We start from the raw sequence: 20,881 nt of genomic DNA on the forward strand, positions 1-20,881 counted from the left end.
TAATGGAGTACAAAAGTAATGATTAGCTGAGGTGAAGAGAGAAATACAGGCTCAGGGAGTTAAACCTTAGAGGTTGCTCATTAGATTTTCTCCTTGCACAGTATTTATCCACAAACACTACTTTCACTGAAAGTATGAAATGTTTCTCTAATTGACCTTTGATAATTTCCCATTCATTACTTTTTCATTCCTATAGAGGGAATGTCATACCCAGGCAGTGGCTGTGATTAATGCAATGCAATGGCGCATTTCTTTCCTTCTTTTTTCCACCTTTTTGTTTCATTTTAAATAAGTAGTGTCCTACAGATACCACTAAGACTAGACATTTAACAGCTGGCTGCAATTAGCACATGCAAGAAAGGAACAAAAACTTCTTACTAGTGCAGTGGAGAGGAGTTTATTTTGATGTATGACATTTCAAAACTCATGAGAGCTCAGTGTTGATGAATTGAAATAGTGTGTGCATTGCAATGAACGTTCAGGGTGCAGCATGCAGACCAGCATTAAATCACTGAAAACTGGAAGATGTCAAGACTTCCCTCACTTTCATGGTGGGAAACTTCAGGAACTGAAAAAGTACTGTCTCAGATCACTAATTTTTGCTGGCATAACAGGGTTTGTTGAGACAAGAAACAGTTTTATGTTAACAGGATCTACCATCTGTGACATAGTTCTATTGAATATTTTAAGAATAATGGTACAGAAGTTTGAAACTATATGCTGACTTGGGAACAAGTGGGTCCCACAATATATTTAAAAGCCTGATTGGGGTCCAGACACCTAAGACAATTACTGAATGTCTAACACAGAAGGAGGTATGAGATTTTTAAAGATACTAAGTAAACACAGATTTCAACTTCCAATTAAATTTAATGGATGCTGTGCACAAAATGTCTTTACCATCTGTTAGCCTTATTTTGAAAGCCGACTGCAGTGAACCTAGTATTACAACCTTAATTTTGCAAAGTGGTTCCTTCAATTAGTAAACACCAGACTTGACTTAAAAAAACGTTAGAACAGAAGAGAAAATGGATTGGAAACCACAGTGACTACCTAAGTTAGGGCATTACTGCAAATTAACCTCAGAAAACACAGTCTGACACTGGATAGAATGTTGACCTCTAATTTATGAATTTCCCTTACAGTATAAACAATACCTAACTATTCTGTAAGACTTGTTCTGCACAATGGACAATATTCTTTTAAGAATATCCAAAAAAGACCCTGAAGAAGCAGCAGCTCTATTACTTTTTATTACTCTTATTAGCCAAAATCAAGGTTTTAGGAGTCTAGAGCACAGCATAAATAACCAACCTGTATGTGGCATAATTGGAGAAATCAGCGAACACACTTGCCTGTCCACTGAAAGTTATTACCAGAACTTCATGTGGAAAGCAGCGGATGCAACTTTCATTTTAATTTGCATCATATCACATTAAGCAACGCGAATTTGAGAAAATGTGCTTTCCCTGCATTTTACATGCACAGTATCAAATGTAAGACTCTGGAGAAAGGTTCAGGAGGTGTTTCCAGGACACTTGTAAGTAGCTTGTAAATGCAAACAGCAGGCAGAGGCAAAGGGAACAATAAAACTTGAAACAATAATAGTGGCTATGGAATCCAGAAGGAGCTATTAAAATATATTAAAATTCTGAAAAAAGGTTTGAAGAGCTGATATAACATCTTGTCACAGTTTAAGCCCAGCTGGTAACTCAGAACAACGCAGCTGCTCGCTCACTTCCCCAACCCCTTCCTTCTCCCCCTCCCAGAGGATGGGGAGGAGAATGGAAAGAATGTAACTCCCACAGGCTGAGGTAAGAACAGTCCAGTAACTAAGGTATAACACAAATCACTGCTGCTACCACCAATAATAATAATGATAAGGGAAATAACAAGGGGAGAGAATAAAACCGCTCACCACCGACTGACTGATACTCAGCGAAACTCGAGCAGTGATCTAGGCCTTCCGGGTAACTGCCCCCAGTTTCTATACTGGGCATGACGTGCATGGAATACCTCTTTGGTTAGTTTGGGTCAGGTGTCCTGTCTCTGCTTCCTCCCAGCTTCCCCACCTCCCTGGCAGAGCATGAGACTCAGAAAGTCCTTGGTCAGAGTAAACATTACTGAGCAACAACTAAAAACACTGGTGTTATCAGCACTGTTCCCAGGCTGACAGTCAAAACCACAGCACTGCACCAGCTACTAAGAAGGAGAAAAATGACTGCTGCTGCTGAACCCAGGACAGTATCCACCCCCCTTTTTCCATACCATTCATGTCATGCTCAGATCACACATTTTTCAATATGCCATCACTCTCATCTCATATATATATATGTACATCCACACACTCACAAAGAGAGATATCATTCCTTAGTGCATGGACTAATCCCTATAAAGCTGCTGAGTTCATTCGGTCCATGATATCAGGCTCCATCTCTTGTAACAGTCTTTCAGAGCAGGAGAGGCTGTGTGCAGTGTTGGATTGGTGCCTGCCGCTGACCCCACAGAATTTGTCAGGTCACTGCTGATCTTGTCTGGTTTCGTCATTCTCTGTTGGGATGATAGTCAGAGGGAAGTCAGGGCCAGGCGCTGGTGGCCTGATGACATCTACCTGCTGGGCTATAAAAGTGCTACACAGCAGGCAACAGCATATAATTGAGTTCATTGGCTGTTTTCCCCCAAAATCAAATCCCCTTGAAGTACACATCGGACTTCCCCATCTTCCCACATTACCCAAGTATATCCAGGTCCCTGAGCAAAAGCAATCCCACGAGTGGGTTTGCCTTTACCTGAAGCAGGAATAACCCAGACTGTCTTCCCCAGCAAATTCTTTATGTGCACCACAGGAACTTTATCCCCCTCTACAGTATGTAAAAGTTCTGACTGGGCTGGGCCAGCCCTGTTGGCAGATCCTCTGGTGTTGACCAACCAGGTGGCCTTTGGTAAGTGTGTATCCCGATGTCTGAAAGTCCCGTCACCCATTGCTCTCAGTGTAGATTTTCCCAGAGGCTGGTGCATGGTAGCGGATGTGATATACCCACTCAATGCCATGCTCCTTGGCCCAAGCGTCTATAAGGTTGCTCTGGAAATGAGTCCCATTGTCTGACTCAGTTCTCTCTAGGGTGCCGCATCACCACAAGATTTGTTTCTGAAGGCCCAGGATAGTGTTCCAGGCAGTGGCGTGGGGCACAGCGTACGTTTCCAGCCATCTGGTGGTCAAAATCATTCTTCTTCTGGGTCACATGATAGAGAGGGCTTACAACTGAACTGTAATTTGGGATGTACATTCTCCAGAACCCCACTGCACCCAAGAAAGCTTGCGTTTCTTTCTTATTGGTTGGTGGAGACATTGCTGTTATCTTGTTGATCACATCCGTGGAGATCTGGCGACATTCATCTTGCCATTTCGTTCCCCAAAATTGAATCTCCTGTGCAGGTCCCTTGACCTTACTCCGTTTTATGGCAAAACCGGCTTTCAGCAGGACTTGGATTATTTTCCTCCCTTTCTCAAAGACTTCTTCCGCTGTATCACCCCACACCATAATGTCATTAATGTATTGCAGGTGTTCTGGAGCTTGCCCCTGTTCCAGTGCAGTCCCCTACCATGGCAGATGGGAGGGCTGTGTTTCCACCCTGGGGCAGTGGATTCCAAGTGTACTGGACGCCCCTCCAAGTAAAAGCAAACTGTGGCCTGCACTCTGCTGCCAAAGGAATTGAGAAAAATGCATTGGCAATATCAGTCGTGGCATACCACTTGGCTGCCTTTGACTCTAGTTCATACTGAAGTTCTAGCATGTCCGGTACGGCAGCACTCAATGGTGGTGTGACTTCATTCAGGCCACGATAGTCTACTGTTAGTCTCCATTCTCCATTAGACTTTCGCACTGGCCATATGGGGCTATTAAAGGGCGAGCGGGTCCTGCTGATGACTCCTTGGATCTCCAGTCTACGGATCAGCTGATGGATGGGAATCAGGGAGTCTCGGTTGGTGCGATATTGCCGACGGTGCACTGTTGTGGTCGCGACTGGCATTTGCTGTTCTTTGACTTTCAGCAACCCCACAGCAGAAGGATCCTCTGAGAGACCAGGCAAGGTGGACAGCTGCTCAATTTCCTCAGTCTCCAAAGCAGCAATACCAAAAGCCCACCAGTACCCTTTTGGGTCTTTGAAGTACCCTCTCTTGAGGTAGTCTATGCCAAGAATGCATGGAGCCTCTGGACCAGTCACAATAGGGTGCTTTTGCCATTCCCTCCCAGTCAGGCTGATTTCAGCCTCCAGCACAGTCAACTCTTGGGATCCTCCTGTCACTCCAGAAATATAGACGGGTTCCACACCTTGACAGCTTGATGGCATCAGGGTACACTGTGCACCGGTATCTGCTAGAGCCTTATACTTCTGTGGGACTGATATGTCAGGCCATCTTATTCACACAGCCCAGTATATTCAGTTGTCCCCTACCTCCATCTGGCTGGTGGCAGGGCCCCTCTAATAGTCACCACAATATTGGTCACTTACATCTTGTAGACAGGGATTAGCCTTCTTTTATCACAGGAGCTGGAGTAAAATCAGCTCTTCCACTCCATCTGGGAACCTGCTCAGCAGAGACTGAAGCCACAGCTTTCATGGGATGATCAGACTTGACCTTTGTTCTCCAATTCATGCACCTGTTCCTCCAGAGCTGAGGCAGGTTTTCCATCCCATTTCATCATGTGTTCTCCATGATCCCACAGGTAAAACCACAGGGTGGCCCATGGCATATACCTCGTATATCTTCTCTGTCGAGCAGTAGGATGCCTTTTGTTAATAGCTGAGATGTGTGTTGCTACACATGAGAAGCTGGACAGATTGGATAGATCATCTCTCAATTGTCTGAACTCCTGAGAAAGTTTTCCACAGCTGAAATGATGAAAGGGGTGAGATTGTCTGTGAACTCTTGGAGTTTATGAATCATTTCATCCACTGTTGGTGGTGCTATGTCATTACAGGTTATTGCTGCCAATGAGCGGGCATACGATAATGGTGCACTCTGTGTAAATATCCACCACATGGGTCGTGTGCATTTGACTTCATCTGGATCTATGGGTGCATTTCCAGCATCTGGCCTGCAATAGATCATCTCTACAATGGCTGATTCCCCCAGAGACTGGATGCCTTTTTCTAGAGGAGTCCACTTGGCCGAACAACTCATAACATTGTCCTTGTATGGAAACCTTTCTTTCACAGCTGCCAAGAGCCATCTCCAAAGGCTGAGGGACCATTTCTCTTTTGCAATTGCTTTGTCAATTCCCCCTTCGCTAGCAAGTGATCCCAGCTGCTTGGCCTCCCTACCTTCTAGATTGTGACCGTAAGCTGCTTGGCCGAGCATCGAAGCAACCAGGTGATGATGTGCTCCCCTGGTTGACAGGTAAAATCTTTTCACATATTAGCTTGGTTGAGGCCCGGGGTCAAGAATTCACCTCTTCTTCTTCTTCTTCTTCCTCTGATTCATATAATAATAACTCCTGATCAGATGCTGTCCCGTATAGTAAGCGCATCCTTCTTCACTGCACAAGTTGCTTTTTGTGCCTCTTTTTGCTTTTCTTCTTGCATACAGGAGCAACCGACAAGTGGCACAAATTGGTCCTTTGGTTTAGCTGCAGTGATTATCACTGTGGTTGGAGTGCCTGCAGCATCTGTTGTCAGGGTTGGTGCAGCTGCTGCGCTTGGGGGTTGAGTAGCACCAGCAGCTGCGCTGTCTGTTGCGATCAGAGTTTGAGTAGCTGCTGTACTTGTCCCTGGGGTTGGTGTAGCTGGTGTACTTGAAGTAGCTGTGCTGTCTGTTGCTCAGATCCAGAGACATTTTTTTCCTTTTGAAGGTGCTGGATAGTGTTGAACAGGGCTCTGTAAGCATAGGACAAGCCCCAGCACATTGCCATGATTTGCCCCTCTCTGGTAAGACCAGAATGACAACAAACCTCATTTAAGTGTTTTACTAATTTTTCTGAATTTTGCACTTGCTTAGTGGTGAAGTTCCAAAGCACTGGAGGGGCCCACTGGCCTAGATACTTGCCTATACTATCCCACACACGCTGCCACTCATGACTGTCCAGCCTCGGGGAAAATCTCTTGGTCCTCCTATATCATCGTCTAACCCTAGACAAGACCCAAACCCAACTCTGCTTAACTTTTGAGATCAAATAAAATGGGCATTGCTAAAACACACTCTGTGTGTGTTACAACATGGTGATCCCCATCACAATCAACAGGCAGCTCTCAAGGGTACCCAAAGGTCATTCAAAACCCTCAGAACTCTCAAATGATGCTGTAAATAGTCTGGTGGGGGAGCTAGGAACGTAAGGGAATGTCTTCGTCATAGGTTGACCACCTGAGGAGAAAACAAAAGATCACAGAATCATGAAATAGTTAGGGTTGGAAAGGACCTTAAGATGATCTACTTCCATTCTAGTGAGAGGGACACCTCTCACTAAACCATGTCATCAAAGGCTCTATCCAATCGAACCTTGAACACCACCAGGGATGGAGCATTCAAAACCTCCCTGGGCAACCCATTCCAGTGCCTCACCACCCTTACAGGAAAGAATTTCTTCCAATCTAAACTTCCCCTGTATAAGTTTGAACCCGTTACCCCTTGTCCTACCACTACAGTCTCTAATGAAGAGTCCCTCTCCAGCATCCTTATAAGCCCCCTTCAGATACTGGAAGGCTGCTATGAGGTCTCCATGCAGCCTTCTCTTCTCCACGCTGAACAGATCCAACTTTCTCAGCCTGTCTTCACATGGGAGGTGCTCCAGTCCCCTGATCATCCTCGTGGCCTCCTCTGGACTTGTTCCAACAGTTCCATGTCCTTTTTATGTTGAGGACACCAGAACTGCACACAATACTCCAGGTGAGGGCTCACAAGAGCAGAGTAGAGGGGCAGGATCACCTCCTTCGACCTGCTGGTCACGCTCCTTTGGATGCAGCCCAGGATACGGTTGCTTTCTGGGCTGTGAGCGCACACTGAAGCCGGCTCATGTTCATTTTCTCATCAACCAACACCCCCAAGTCCTTCTCTGCAGGGCTGCTCTGAATCTCTTCCCTGCCCAACCTGTAGCTGGGCCTGGGATTGCTCTGACCCAGGTGTAGGACCTCGCACCTGGCATGGTTAAACTTCATGAGGTTGGCATCAGCCCACCTCACAAGCATGTCAAGGTCCCTCTGGATGGCATTCCTTCCCTCCAGCCTATCAACCGAACCACACAGCTTGGTGTCATCGGCAAACTTGCTGAGGGCGCACTCAATCCCACTGTCCATGTCAGGGACAAAGATGTTGAACAAGACCGGTCCCAACACCGATCCCTGAGGGACACCACTCGTTACTGATCTCCAGCTGGACATTGAGCCATTGACCACAACTCTTTGTGTGTGGCCATCCAGCCAGTTCTTTATCCACCGAGTGGTCCATCCATCAAATTGATGTCTCTCCAATTCAGAGACAAGGATGTCATGTGGTATGGTGTTGAACGCTTTGCACAAGTCCAGGTAGATGACATCAACTGCTCTACCCCTGTCCATCAGTTCTGTAGCCCCATCATAGAAGGCCACCAAATTGGTCAGACAGGATTTCCCCTTAGTGAAGCCATGCTGGCTGTCACCAAGCACCTTGTTGTTTTTCATGTGCCTTTGCATGCCTTCCAGGAGAATCTGCTCCAAGATTTTGCCAGGCACAGAGGTGAGACTGACTGGTCTGTAATTCCCCGGGTCATCCATTTTCCTCTTCTTGAAAATGGGGGTTATATTTCCCTTTTTCCAGTCGTTGGGATCTTCACCTGACTGCCATGATTTTTCAAATTTGATGGCCAGCGGCTTAGCAACTTCATTCGCCAGCTCCTTCAGGACCCGTGGATGGATTTCATCAGGTCCCATGGACTTGTGCACATTCAGGTTCTTAAGACAGTCTTGAACCAGATCCTCTCCTACAGTGGGCGCAAGGTCTTCATTCTCACAGTCCCTGCGTCTGCCTTCCAAGACTTGGGTGGTGTGGTCAGAGCCTTTGCCAGTGAAAACTGAGGCAAAGAAGTCATTAAGAACCTCAGCCTTCTCCAAGTCCAGGGTAGCCAGTTCTCCTGATAGCTTCCGGAGAGGGCCCACATTGTCCATAGTCTGTCTTTTAAAAGATGTGTAAGTGCTAAACACTTCTATTAGATACCTTCCAAAGTACAGAGGTGATGACCACACTGGGAACGCAAGCCAGTTTCATGATCAATGAGTCTATTGTATTACACATCACTACCAGGAAGTACAGTGAAACAAGAACCTTAGCCCAAGGCAACTAGCCAATAAACACTATCACAGCAAATACCAACTGTAAGTGAGGTACAACATCCTGAAACTCTGAGGTCAAGAGCAACAACTTTGAGAGCCAATAAATCAGCATTGTGACAAGTGACTATTAATCTGAAACAATGAATGCTTATCACAAATATGATTAGACACACTCTGGTCAGATCTGTCATTATCTCAACCCTTTGTGCCCCATGTTGGGCACCACAAACAACTGTCGTGGTTTAAGCCCAGCCAGTAACTCAGAACCACACAGTCGCTTGCTCACTCCCCTAAACCCTTTCCTTCTCCCCCTCCCAGAGGGATGGAGAGGAGAACGGAAAGAATGTAACTCCCACAGGCTGAGATAAAAACAGTCCAGTAACTAAGGTATAACACAAAATCACTGCTGCTACCACCAATAATAATAATGATAAGGGAAATAATAAGGGAAGAGAATACAACCGCTCACCACCTGCCGATTGATATGGAGCCTGACCCTAGCAGTGACCTAGCCCTTCCGGGTAACTGCCCCCAGTTTATATACGGGGCATGATGTGCTGTGGTATGGAATACCTCTTTGGCTAGTTTGGGTCAGGTGTCTTGTCTCTGCTTCCTCCCAGCTTCCCCCACTCCCTGGCAAAGCATGAGACTCAGAAAGCCCTTGGTCAGAGTAAACATTACTGAGCAACAACTAAAAACATCGGTGTTATCAGCGCTGTTCCCAGGCTGACAGTCAAAACCACAGCACTGCACCAGCTACTAAGAAGGAGAAAAATGACTGCTACTGCTAAACCCAGGACACATCTGTATATTTTAGTGTTATTTGCCAGTTAGTCAAATTCTGTACTAGTGCAATGCCATTCTGAGTTAAGAGACCATTTCATAAATGAGTAATTTTTATGTTTATGGCTGCTAACAGTCCACTTATTCAACCAAGACTGCAACTACTTGTTTCCCAAGGTGCCTGAATATTAAAACCATTTCCTCTTATGCTATAGAGAGCAGAGAGCACTAAAAACCTTCTTTGCTATGCAAGTATGGTTAAGGTTTAAGTTGTCCTATGCAGACTACATAAAATTATTTCCTTTTCATGCAAACATTTAAGTGCTGCATATATTCTGCTCTCAGTGAGCGTTGTATGGAGCTTCTGCTGAGTCTCTGCCCAAGCGTTTGCACGTTATGAATGAAGACAGTGAATCACTGTGCAGTTGGTTAAAATCAGAACCAGGCTTAACTGGTAGTACAGTGAGATTTGAGGCTTCTCAGAATCGGTTGAAGTTTGATTCAAAATAAATATCCCTTCCAGTAGCAAGGATCAAAAGGGTTTCCCTCCTATTACAGAATAGTACTTTTCCCCAATTATTCTATATTGGTTGCTTTTTTGCATTTCTCAGCTCAAATCCAAGAAAATGGACCCAATGTACTTTTGTTTATATGAACGAGTTAACTGAACTTCATATTCTGGAGTATCATCAGCAGAAAGCTCTTGCACTGTAATTAGTGCGAAGTATGTTTACTAATATAGTTTCCACTGGAATAAAGGACAAAAAAATTTGTTGGCTTTTGCTTGCTTTCAGTATAGCTCAGCCCTTAGAGGGCTTCTGTCTAAATTAACACTGAACTACAGATTTTAGCTTGAGAGGCACAGAATTGGCACAATTACGTATCACAGAGCCCTGTAGTGGATTCAGATTTTTATACGTCAGTGGACAATTGGAAAATTCTTCCACTTTCCGTGTTATTTATGCAAGGAAAGTTGGCAGACCAGTTACGGAAAAACAAGACCAACCCAGAAAGCTGTACAGCCATGCACTGTCTCATGAATCCATCATAGGTACTTCTAGGCAGCAGTGGAGGAAAACAATCGATAGCAAAGGAGAAAGAAAAGGAATCCCAAGTTTGCCCTTTCCCTCAAGCCCACTTACATTAATTCGTATTTTAGTGTGACATACTGCTTTTAATCGTACTCTAGAGCAGAATCATCTATCTGCTCAGCCTAGTGGAAAATGGTAACAAACACAGGCAAAGGACCTTTCTAATTCAGTTTGAAAGAATCTGTGTTTGCTCTAGGGAATATGCTTTTATAACTGAAGATTTTGAACAAGTGTATTTCTCCCATCCCTTTCAGCTCTGCAAACTGTACAGTCAAGGATATTTTATCACATATCCTCATTCAAATGTTTTTCAGCAACAATAGTGAATCTGGAAATTAAGATGGCCTATGCAATAATGAGGTCATCTGTAAAACAAAACCATATGATCTTAGAAAGAAAGAAGCAATGAACCTCTAGGTCCTTTACAAGTCATGTTTACCCTGTCAGAAATAGTCAAATACTTATTTTTCATCATAATTCCCCAAGTACTGAGCCTTCAACGAGCTCTTTCCTCACACCACTCTGCTGGACCCAGGCAGAGAGGCAAGGAACATAAAATATATACAGCTCATTTGGGAATGAATAGAACCATCACACTGTGTTAGTATTATGAGCAAAATTTAGCAGCTTTAGCATTACTAGGAAAATTTTAGTCTATTAACACACATTTGAACTTTTAGAAAGTTGTTATGCTACCAATGCTACCAACAGAATTCTTTGCAGAAGCCTTGATACAAACACAGGATTAAAAAAAAAATCACAAAGCTGGCCTGTTGCAAAAAGACCTATCTAAGTGTATTTTCCTAAGGGGATGTTACAGTTGGGATTTTGGAGCTTCCCTTGGATCCAAGCCATTTCTGTCCATCTGTATTGTGCATCACGCTGGGAAGAGCAACAATTAGTGTCAACAGACCTTGGAAGGACAGCAAGGGCAGAAATGCCTTCATGTTACCAGTCACAGAATGTTCTAAAAGAGGTTTCACAACAGCTGTGTTCTCTGAACGTATAAATTTTGATAGCTGTACTGAATCTTCTCCAACACTGCCATAGTGTCTCTCTTGAGGCACTCCTCAAAAGTATCAGGAAGTTTGGCTATTTTACCCTCTTTTAAGATTCATTAAGCAAGTGCAAGCTTGTATAAAAGAAAAAAAGAGAGAAGCAAAAATTATTTTATTTTCTTACTAGTATTTCTACAATAGTAAAGAACCAATAATAGCAAAGTACTATTATTAATGTACTAATACTGGAACTAAGGAATTACATTATATTATATTAAATTACTTAATAAATTTAACAAAGTGCTCTGTCAGCACTCCTGACTAATTTGCAATATATTTCTAGATGAGAAAACTATGTAAAAAGGCACAAAATTAAGCATGCTATTACCTTTAACCACTCAGACTGGGAAAAATATTTTCATACTGAAATTAAAAATTGCAGCCACAACACATTTTTTTTTACTCAAATGGTTTCTGCAAATCTAAAATCATGAAAGCCAGCTATATTCCAAATACAGCAAGTAACATATGCTATCAGATTATACCATTATATTTGAATTATCTGTAGCTAGTTTATGATTACATTGGTTTTCCACAGCTTTTGATGGAAGTGTGTAAAACCAGTCCATTTTAAATTGACTAAAAGACTTTGGTTTTTTTTTCCCCTGAAATGCACCTTGTACGCCTGCCTTAGTACTAGAGTTTTTCCTATGTTCTTGGATTTTTCTTGTTTGTTTTTAGCCCTGTGTTTTCCCCAGGTGAAATGAGTAACTGGGACAGATTTGTTGTCTGGCTTTTCATCTGAAGCCATTCATTTCAGGTCCCCACCTCTAGTGTCTTGCTAGCACTGGCACGGATCCTTCAATTTGCTGTAGCCTGCAACTGAAGTGAGACAAAGGAGGAGAACAGTGCCTTAAAGAAGATACCTTATGATTTAACCTTGGATCGCCATTACAGAACAAGATGAGCTCCTAAACAGGAACAAGGGAAGCCTCTGAACGGAGATGTTTTCCTGGACATAAGTCTGACCCTTTATAAATAATGTATGCCTGAAACAATTACACTCCAACTTTGTATTGCTATAGTCAAGCCTCCAACTGTTTCCTCATTTTACTTCAAACTAATTTGTTGGCTGTTCTGCATTTGAAACTAAGAGCCAAGAGTAATCTCTACTGAGGCATTCATAAATGCTTGCTGACATTCAGTTGTCTCTGGAAGTTCATTCTGTTGTTAGAATATAGCAAAAGTAGTCTACTGCTTTATAAATACAGTAAAATTCAAATGCAAAATTATCTGTTGCACCATTCCACAGTGTGAAAGATAAATGCAGCCTGCCTAAGAAATGGATGCTATTTTCAAGCCTTTGGATATTATTTTAAACATAATGATCCATTTCTGTACTTGGCTCTTACAAGGAGCCCACCTCAGGAGGAAAATAAAGAGACTGTGCAGCTGGAACACTAAACTGCTTGCTAAGCCAATATAACACATTAGGGGCTTTAGGCCCATGTTAGTAATATGAATGTTTAGTAGAGAGAAACAATGAAGGCAACATGCCATGGAAAAACATCCTAGTAGAAATGTCAAAACCTAATGCTTTCATCATCAGACATGAAGCTGTTCAGCTCAGTATTTTATCTTTTGTTTCATCTTTCAGCTCAGAATTTTATCTTTTTAGTAAAATCTTACATTTATTTCAGAAAAAAAAAGACACTGGTGCACTAGAAGAGTAGCTGTTAATTTCATGAGGTTGAATGCAGTTTATTGCACAAAGTGTCATCTACAGAGTAGAGTTCCATTTTTGTAGATGACTTCTTTATTCCCCACTGTCAGCTAAGACAGGTTTATTGGACAGTGGCTGAGGACTTGTACTTTCTTTTCTTGGGTCCCTCTGGTGATAATGAGGTTTATCTTAATTTCCCTGAGGTATACGAAAAGTTTTGTCTTTACAATAAAGGTATCTCATTCATCTGTCTGGTGAATTAGTCTGTAGTATGAGAGGCTGAAGAATCTTATGACAAGTTACAAATTTAATCCAAGCCAGTAGCAAAATTAGTTCAATTATATCAGTGTAATATGTCAAACTCACCCATTGTTCTAATGATGTATCATCATGTGCTGTCAAAAAGGTGATCAGTACCCAAATAAAGCAGACGTTCCTCACCTCCAGATGGTCACAGTGGAACAGAGCATCAATTTACTTTTTGATCTACAACTGTAATTCCCCCCCCATTAGTTCTACACTTTTAAGTTCAATATTACTGTTTATTTTCACACATCATCTCAAAGAATCCCCTTTTGTCCCATTTACACACAGAAAATATCCAAGACTGCCAACATGTCAAGACTGTTCCCCTCTAGTCATGAAATGATCCCCTCATCCATCATAATCTGCACTGTAAAGATCACCCCAAAGTCTTCCTTTTACAGCTATGTCCCTCCTAGCATGTGCTAGAACTTAAAGTTAGAAGCCTTGGTTCACAAATAGGTTGGAAATGAAAAAAAGAGTAAATCAGATTATCTCATGGGATCTAACAGCATCATCTTTTGCTTGTGCTGTGCAAAACAGCTCCAAAATCTATGTCATAGTGCTATTGTGAGGTTCAGTAGAGGCTGGAAAGGAAAGCACACAGTATGACAGCTACTCTTTGAGGAGAATCTGAAATATTCTGTGTATATGAACAAATGTCACTCTCTGTTCTACTGCTGTAACTTCCCTGACATCACTAAGTTGCATGTGAATGACAGGTACTGGGAGAGGATAAAAATCTCAGTTGATAAAGGAATAATGGTAGTGTTCAACAGGCTTCAATTACTTGAACATATGTTCTGTAATGGAATATTATTCTTCAAACATGGTTTTCAGGCAGGTCAGCACTTTGAGTACTCCTCCAGTCTTGGCAGAGCATGAATTTTCCATTAGGAGGACTCAGTATTTTACTTCTGAAAGCTGAGAGAGCTTCCTCCTATTACCCCGGCACTAGTCCTCTATGCTCAGCTATAGTAAGAACTTCAGCTTCTGCATTACTTCCATGCAGGCTCTCTCTAACATAAGAGCTATCTGTAAAAGAATTCCTTACCGGTAATTAATTCTTCTCTTTCTCACTGTCGTGTGTCTGAGAAGCCTGCAACTGCATCATGTCTGCAAAATCACATGGACAGGATCTCCATGGTGATAGTGTCATGCGGTATGTGAACATCAGCTGGCAAGTCAAGGTTACTTTGGCAACCCAAGTGCCACAGGTAATGATCCAGATCTTGTTCAGGTTTGTGAAAGAATACTCTGATTGAAAAACTTGACCATTTCTCATTGTAGGGCTAGTTCTGTTCTGTTGCTGTTCATACCAGACACTATTTCAGTGAGCCCAAAGCCATCCCTATTAGGATTACAAACACTAATATAAATCATATTTAAGCATCATTTTTATGCCATAATGAAGAAAAAGATGCATACTGCAGTCTATTCTAGCTGACATACTGCATAAGCAATGCTTTAATACTAAAGCTGTCATTAGTAATAAAAGGCAACATGATTTTCACTATCAGACTCACTGCTGTGGTCTATTACAAAGCTATGTAATAGGACTTGTGAGCTGCATTGTAATTCTCAGACCACGAGAAGAGTTTTCTTTCATGTCATTGGCATATACAGCCAAGAAACTGAACACAGAACCCCATACAAAGGAAAATCACGTAGTGTGTCTTCTGGATTATGTCTGTTTAGCTTTGGTCCGTGGAAGGGAGGAAACTCAAGAAACCAAGGATAACAGTTTCTTAACTTGCTGGCAGTTCTAGGGGAAGTTGTCTGGGGAACTATTCTGTGCAGATTTTGCCAGGGCTTTAGGGCATGAGAAGTACAGAGTATGTAGCAGGCCTGGCTATGATCAGAAGCATAAGGGGTCATGGAGTCCCCTTGCTGGGAAGCTAACATGTCAGGTCATCCTGCTCGTACCCATCTGAAATCAAAACCAATTTAATTTGAGTCACCTGTTAATGCTCTGTTATACAACTTTTGCACCAAGTGTTTTGCCTGCGTACCTGTAAATATAAAGTACTTTTAAATCCCTTTCATTCCTCCAGGGCTATTCACAGCTGCAAACATCAGCTCTGGCCTCTATTCCTTTTTGCTGCCTGTCAGTGAAGAGAGACCTTTTCTCTGGAATACCTTTTAGCCTCACTGTATGTTGCCATAGCAGCAAGACTAAAACCAGACCCTGGATAAGAAAAATGTCAAAGGAATAAAATCTGACGCCAAAAAAATCTGACGCCAAAAGCGAATTCTGACTCTGAGTCCCCCCTCGACTACTGAAGATATCTATTAAGTTATACATCTTCTAGATGGAGAGCTACAGCTGCAGCACTGTGCTGTTTTCACTCTTTCCTTATTCCTATAAGCTCCTGCTGACGTCAATGTGTACTTGTTTTGCCTCAATAAATTCAAAGAAAAAAAGAGATTTAAAGCCTTGTAATTACAAAATAACTGAGCCAAATCTTGGCAGCTTTTACTTGCGGAGTCAACATGGGTAAAGCAGAAAAAAGGCAGAACCAACATCAAATTAAATATTTAGGAGTACTAAACAGTAGTGCCTCGATTACCAGTTTGGTGGGAGCTTTCCTACGCAGTAAAAGAGAAGGGGCCTTCAAAACTGATCCATCAATACAGGGAATTTCAGCAAGTTAGGACAGCTCAGGGAGATTCAGTACTTTCACAGTTAAAAGACTAGTGTTTTGGGTGCAAAGAAGTGCTATAGAAAGAACATCTCTATAAAGACTATGTGTATTATCTCAGAAAAAACTTCAGAGTGAGAGGCAAAGCTATTTTTGATCTTCACTGGCACAGCACAGCTTTTTCCATTATCATTTGTTATAAACATAAGCTTAAAGAAAAAGGGGAATTTTCTTCTTCTGTATTAAAGCCACGAGTAGAAGAGGTCAGAACATTCATAGCACTTTTCTCCATTCTAAGCAATAATGCATCTTATAGTGAGTTGCAGCCCACTGTGCACACAGGGATATCCAAACACTCCAGAACCTTAGGGTATTTAAAAGTATAGTGGTTCAGATCCCACCCTAGTAAGCCTGGTTTCATCCAGACCATCAGTCCTTAGACTGGGCAAAATTCCTTTGGCTGCAAAGGAGTTTTGGCAGTCACAGGCAAAAGAAACAGGCCCTCTGTATTTGGTTAGGATGCAGCAATCTCCTGCCTAAATTGAATTCATATATAATGTTCAGTTTGGTGTATTCCTGTATTCCATCATAATCTGTTGTTAACAATTTATGTCAGGAAATAAAGTTTATTACACTCAACACTATGCAATTAAAAAGAAAAAAGACATTTTATGTTGTTACTGACTATCGAGCTCCATGACATCAATTTTTTAAACTCCTGCCTCAGCAATGTTGCCTTGTGATCTCCTTGAAAAAAACATTTGGAGAAAAACTGCAATAACCCACAAGTATCTCTCATCTGTTCTCTTTCATATGAGCATGCTCTAATAGTTTAGGGTCATTAAACTTTCCCCCTCTTACACCCCAGAACATAGAATCATAGAATAATTAGGGTTGGAAAGGACCTTAAGATCATCTAGTTCCAACCCCCCTGCCGTGGGCAGGGACACCTAAACCATATCACCCAAGGCCTCATCCTAACCTTGAACACTGCCAGGGATGGAGCATTCACAACCTCCCTGGGCAACCCATTCCAGTGCCTCACCACCTGAACAGGAAAGAATTTCCTCCTTATATCCAATCTAAACTTCCCCTGTTTAAGCTTTAACCCATTACCCTTGTTCTGTCACTACACTCCCTAATAAAGAGTCCCTCTCCAGCATTCCTATAGGCCCCCTTCAGATACTGGAAGGCTGCTATGACACCTCCATGCAGCCTTCTATTCTCCACGCTGAACAGACCCAACTTTCTCAGCCTGTCTTCACATGGGAGGTGCTCCAGTCCCCTGATCATCCTTGTGGCCTCTGGACTTGTTCCAACAGTTCCATGTCCTTTTTATGCTGAGGACACCAGAACTGCACACAATACTCCAGGTGAGGTCTCACAAGAGCAGAGCAGAGGGGCAGGATCACCTCCTTCGACCTGCTGGTCACGCTCCTTTTGATGCAGCCCAGGATACGGTTGGCTTTCTGGGCTGCGAGTGCACACTGAAGCCGGCTCATGTTCATTTTCTCATCAACCAACACCCCCAAGTCCTTCTCCGCAGGGCTGCTCTGAATCTCTTCTCTGCCCAACCTGTAGCTGTGCCTGGGATTGCTCTGACCCAGGTGTAGGACCTTGCACTTGTCATGGTTAAACTTCATGAGGTTGGCATCAGCCCATCTCACAAGCGTGTCAAGGTCCCTCTGGATGGCATTCCTTCCCTCCAGCGTGTCAACCGAACCACACAGCTTGGTGTCATCGGCAAACTTGCTGAGGGCGCACTCAATCCCACTGTCCATGTCAGCGACAAAGATGTTGAACAAGACCGGTCCCAACCCCGATCCCTGAGGGACACCACTCGTTACTGGTCTCCAGCTGAGCATTGAGCCATTGACCACAACTCTTTGTGTGTGGCCATCCAGCCAGTTCTTTAACCACCGAGTGGTCCATCCATCAAATTGATGTCTCTCCAATTTAGAGACAAGGATGTCGTGTGGGACAGTGTCGAACACTTTGCACAAGTCCAGGCAGATGACATCAACTGCTCTACCCCTGTCCATCAGTTCTGTAGCCCCATCATAGAAGGCCACCAAATTGGGTCAGGCAGGATTTAATTATAAGCATAATTATAAGCATTTAATTATACTGCTTCGTATAGTGTTGTGTTGTTGCCTTTCGAATTACAATGCCTAGGCTGTAGAAGGTGAATGCTGCAGATCTCCTCTGCAGCAGCAGTCCTGTCTGGTTACTCCTCTGGAGAAATCTGGCAAACAGAGATCCCTCTTCACACACAAGTGAAAGATCAGACAGCCCTTCTGGAACTATGCTGTTTCACAGCCACACAAGACCTCAAATCTGAAATACTTCCAGGACCATGGCTTTTCATACAGACTGTCTAGACACTTGCAGGACACTACTTAAATACACAAGAATTTCTGCTTTGACACCATTTTTGGAATTGCCTCTGAACTAACTAGCCTCAAGGTGCTCCAAGTCAAGTCAATCCATGTCTTAGCTCTGCCTATGGGCAAATGGCACAAACACTGTCACTTGGGGGGTCAGGGGGAACCCAGCAAACCATCTTGCAAAATGTTAGGGGATTGCTGAACCTGCATTTATCAAGAACCAATGCCAACTCTACCACATTTTGTACATGTGTGCAGTTACACCAGAATATAAATGGAATACCAAAGACTCTGCTCTTTTCTGCAGGGACTCTGCTTCATCTGTGCGACATTTGGGACTATAGGGTCCTGACTGCTGAGGTTCCAGGCAGAGCAGATTTGACATTAATAACAGTGTTGAACCTCTGCACTGATAGCACCTGTGGATATTACTTGTGGATTTAACACTGCTCCACTGTATAGCTGTGTGAAAAACATCTGGATTACATACTTTGGTTTCTTTGTCTTTATGACAACATGTAATACTTACATAGTTAAACTGCAGTATTTCTCACCAACACTTTTAAACCTAGACTTAAAGCATTGCAACCTGCATGACAGTGGTTTCCTTCCCCCTCACCTCCATCTCTAATCAGTAAGCCAATTATGTAAATTTTTGAAACTCATCAAGGTAAATCCCAAAGGTCTGTAAAGATCCGAATGAGAAAATATTTCTCGTTTGATTTCTGGTATATTTTGTTTTGTTTGTTTCAGAAAGTGGTCCCATGAGGATTGCAAATCTAATTATTCGTAAGTCATCATTGTGTTTTTAGATTATTCCAAAAGCTCTCTAAGTCAGAGTCTACCACTGGGTGCCCCTCCATAACTTCAGTAAAGCCATATTTAAACAAAACCAAAATCCACTGATATATTAAATTGTAATACAATTATAATGTTACAGAGGATTCATGCTTATCCTCAGTTTGACCTACATGAGTTTACATCAGTAGGACTGAAATCATTTATCTAGGTGAGAGGAAAGATATCTGAATTTATCTTGTTAGCCAGTTGACATTTTTACAATATATTTTGCAGTCTATTTGCTTTATTACTTAGTATTTCTCCTGGCACTGTTAAAAAATGTCTCATTCTAAGCCTATATTAAAGATCTTAACTCCACATAAATACTGTACGAACGTGATTGCTATAAAAATTGGTTGAGTTTACAAGAAGTTTAATGCTCATATATGAATTCTCATTCATCTCAGCATTACACTGTATTGACTGAAATCAAATTGCTCTGTAATTGGTAGCAGGGAGCCAAAGCAGAAGTGTTCATGTGGTAGAATGTCACCACATGACAGTTTCTAATCTAATTCAATTAAACTTGCATGTGTAGATGTACCAAAAATAAAGGAAACCGCACATATACTAGCTACAATAATTCAGGAAAATAGGCAAGAACTTTAATAACACATTTTGCTAGTTCTATGTTAATGCAGACTTAACTAGAGGGACTCCTAGAACTATGCTGGATGTTTCTCTTAAATTGAAGGAAAAAATACAGCATTGTGTTATTCCTGCTAAATAATTCAAACCTTTTTCCTCAGGAAGGTTTAAGATCTTGAAGGTTTTTTACCCAGGACCTAACCACAGCATACAATAGAAAAGAACTTAGGTTATTCTCAAGGTTGTTGGTATTTGGTGGTGGTAAGGAATTCACTTTTACACAACCTTTATTCTACTAAACTGAACACATATTTGAAGCTGTCTGATGTGTGAGGCTTTATTTCTTAGAGATACTGTCCACATTTTCAGATGTGTGCATTTCAATACCACATTCAAAGCCTGAACTTTGAAATTCAAACTAGCACAGTCAGTAAAATCAAAATACTGAAAAATCAGTTGCTCACTTGAAAATCTTAAAATTTATGTTGCTTCCTTTTGGTATAGTTTTCTCTAAATCAGTGATCATAACAAAAAATTGCCCTACAAAATATCTTCATGTTCAGTCATTCACAGCAGGCTAGTACATGTAAGAACCTTTCAGTGTTGACGATTTATCTGCTCTGCTGCCCTGGTGTTAATTTATATTATCTGCAATGAGTAATACTATTATTATTAAACTGCAATACTACCTAAAATTCCATTATCACATTAAATTTGGATTACATGATGCTAAGAGAGGTCTTTATGCCCAAGAGTAATTTTGCTTTTAAAACTCATCTGTGTTTAAAATGATTGGAAAGAATATATGAGCCATTTTCATTAGGTGAGAACATTTACCTTGATTGATGATTGTTATGCACTAAGACAAACTGTAATTTCGGATACAATCACTCCATTTTGTTCAGGGTAAAATTATATAAACCCTTGCTTCCAACTAAAGTTCCCCACTATAGTTAGAACAGGAAAATTTAAACATAGTACATCAATGTTATAAGATGTCACAAAATCTTAAAGCTTTAAGACTTCAAAAATCACGTGACAGGGAATTCTGCATAATAATAATTAAAAAAAAAAAACAAATCAGAGCAGTCTAATAACTAGATGGCATTAGAACTGTATATAGTGTGTGCTGCTGCTACTACTGCTGAGTAAGTGCCCATGACCAACTTTCACAGCTTTTGGGGAACCTGCTTAAGGCTCCTGGTGAACCCCAAGGGTGGGC

The 20,881-nt window shown here is 42.1% G+C and overlaps 1 protein-coding gene across 1 annotated transcript in view; it reads right to left on the reverse strand.

Moving 5' to 3' along the window:
• VAT1L (vesicle amine transport 1 like) overlaps positions 1–20,881 on the reverse strand; it is a 65,277-nt gene that overhangs the window by 5,351 nt on the left and 39,045 nt on the right. The window lies entirely within an intron of this gene.

Source organism: Pezoporus flaviventris, unplaced genomic scaffold, assembly GCF_033815535.1.
Source record: "Pezoporus flaviventris isolate CSIRO_AGI_PZ_B2104156 unplaced genomic scaffold, CSIRO_AGI_Pfla_v1 ptg000027l, whole genome shotgun sequence".
Taxonomy (NCBI): Eukaryota; Metazoa; Chordata; class Aves; order Psittaciformes; family Psittacidae; genus Pezoporus; species Pezoporus flaviventris.